This window comes from Sminthopsis crassicaudata, chromosome 3 (genome assembly GCF_048593235.1).
Source record: "Sminthopsis crassicaudata isolate SCR6 chromosome 3, ASM4859323v1, whole genome shotgun sequence".
Classification (NCBI taxonomy): domain Eukaryota; kingdom Metazoa; phylum Chordata; class Mammalia; order Dasyuromorphia; family Dasyuridae; genus Sminthopsis; species Sminthopsis crassicaudata.
Genome location: NC_133619.1, coordinates 459,387,240 through 459,389,870, shown reverse-complemented (window position 1 = coordinate 459,389,870; position 2,631 = coordinate 459,387,240). Strand labels below are relative to the sequence as shown.

Sequence of the window (2,631 nt, the reverse complement as noted above, 5' to 3'; positions counted from 1 at the left end):
TGACAGAAATTTATCTCATCCATCTTCATGCCGGTGTTTATGTTGTCTTTCATCACCTTTATGAAATATAATCTTGTAACTTTGTCTACTTTCTACTCACTACAGAATGAAGGAAAACTTGGAGACCTTTGAAGAAGTAGTAAAGCCAATGAGGGAACATGTTCAAATTCATCTAGAACTAGTGACTGGATCCAAGGACCATAAACTGGATCTACACAGATGGAAGAGATTAGAAACTCATGATGTTGAAATAAAATGTGCCAAAAATTCTCTGGACCTTACTGAAACTTCATACAAAGATGGCAATTCTGTGTCTCAGTGGATCTCAACATGTTTTCATTATCATCCAACTCTTACCATTGCCAGCCCTTATGTTGATACACAGAATAGTTATGGAAAGTACTACTTCTACCCTTTATTCCACTCCACAGCTGGCATTGTTAAACATGCCAGTGCAACTAGATCAGGTATTGAGTTTCTCATTGACACAGGAACCATCACAAACTGGAGTTGCTCTGTATTCTGTGGTATGATCATTCCTCTAGCTTCACTTGGAAATGTCCCACTGAAATGTCCCATCCTTATAGAAGAGTCTATGGTACAGCTGAAGGGAAAATAACTCTTTTGGGAACACTAGTACCCTCCCTATTCCCTCAGACTATACTCCCACAAGGACGACAGATTAGATTTTGTGAGATCATGTCTACACAGACATGTGTAATCCTAATAATAAGAGGATTAAAAAGAAAGATTTGATAATAAATAAAAATATTGTCCATGCAATAAATCACTTTAAGTGATCTTTTAGAGTTTTTAGGTGGTATAACACCCAAAGAAGATATTGCAGAAGACAAGGAAGAAGCTACAAATAAATCAAATAAGTTTTCTGAAGTTACTACAGCAGATACCAAGCCTGTGGTACCTTGAAGATGTTTTGACTCTCCTTCCTATGTTCTCAAGAGAAAGTCCCATCCAACATCTTCTAACACTCAAAACAGAGTACTGAAGCTCCAACATACTCCCTGGACTAATTTGAGTCTAACACAAAAAAGTAAACCTTTACTCCCAGAGATTGACCTTGTAAGTGTACCAATGAAAGTCCTGCTGTTAACAGGGAAAATTAGACTTCACTGGAGATGAGTATCCTTATACTTAGCTCTTATAAAATTCCATCTCAGAGAAAAGTAGACTTTGTAGGTGGACAATATTCCCCATATAATCATCTTTTTGAGAAGGCATTGCCAAAGACTTCTTACTATTTTGTCAGCAAGAAGATTGAAGAACTATTAAAGAAAGTGAAAGGAAATATGGAGAAAGATTATATACCCTTTACTTCCCCAGTGGAAGTACTGAATAAATTGATACCACAGGGGGCAGATGAACATATAAAGTAGTTGATTGAATTGTATTTTCTCATTAAGTCTGTCAACTGGACCCACTTTGAAGGCTCTCCACCTTCCCGTGAGATTCTCACCTTTTGGAACCAATTGCTGTTGCTATACAACCAGTGACTCTCTAAGCATTTTGGTAATAAGCTTTTAGAACAGATGTTACTATGAAAGGTAATCAAAGCAATATCATTAAGGAGGCACAAAAATACTGTGAACAATCATTTGAAATTCTATTTGTAGGACATCCAAATGTGGAAAGTAAGCCTTCACAAAGAACAGACCAGATACAATCAGCTTCAAGAGAAACATGAGACTGTGGTGACCCAGCTCCACAGCCAGATCAGACAGCTGCAACATGATCAGGAGGAATTCTACAACCAGAGCCAGGAATTACAGACAAAGCTGGAAGACCACCAGAATATGATTGCAGATCTGAGGTCAGAAATAAAGAAGGCCAATAATGAGGTGTATAACTTTGTGTCTCTCCCAGAGAGTTATTGCTCAGCCAAGTTTCTCAAAATCTTTCAAACAGTGAATTAATCCAGCAGCAGACAAGAGTTCTTGAACAAGCAGCTGTTGATCCTTGGGGAAGTCAATAAACTGTATTTGGAGCCATTGCAGAACAAACAAGCAGACACTACACAGGAAGTGGAAAAGATGAAGACTTCTTATAAGAAAGAACAAAGAAAAATGAAAGCCATCTCCTCCATCAGAACCAGCAGCTCTATACCACCCAGATTCAAATTGTGGAACTAGAATCTTATCAGGCAAACAAGACCATCCTCTATTGGAACAGGAAAAAAAAATAACTGGAGGATGTTAAATTTGGTCTAGAGGACAGCTACAGGACAGTAGAGAGAAAATATAAGCCTCGGAAAAGGACTACCCAGGTAATTGAATTAGAAATATTAGATTTATATGGTAGTCTGAGAAAAACCTTAAAGAAAAGGCTAAAGCAGCTGAGGCAACTGAAGAAAAGCTTGATTGTTGAAAAAAAGATTATCCTGATTCAGTGATAGAGCAGAGTAGAGACTGCCGGCTGCAATGATGAGACCAAGACCCCCAATTCTGGTAACAACAGGGCAGCAGTGGCAAGAGAAGGGGTGAAGGAAAAAAGTGAGTTTTCTATCCATGAGAAGCCCACAAGCCAGAGGGTAAGGACATTCAGTAAATGGTAGGAAATTACAACTTTAGAACCTTCCACCAACATCTTTATGACTGTCAGCTCATTTCACAATTC

General features: G+C 38.3%; 1 pseudogene; it reads left to right on the top strand.

Annotated features, from left to right (window-relative positions):
* The first annotated feature begins 792 nt into the window (after window positions 1-792).
* On the top strand, window positions 793-2,382 carry LOC141559677 (hamartin pseudogene; annotated as a pseudogene).
* Window positions 2,383-2,631: the final 249 nt, after the last annotated feature.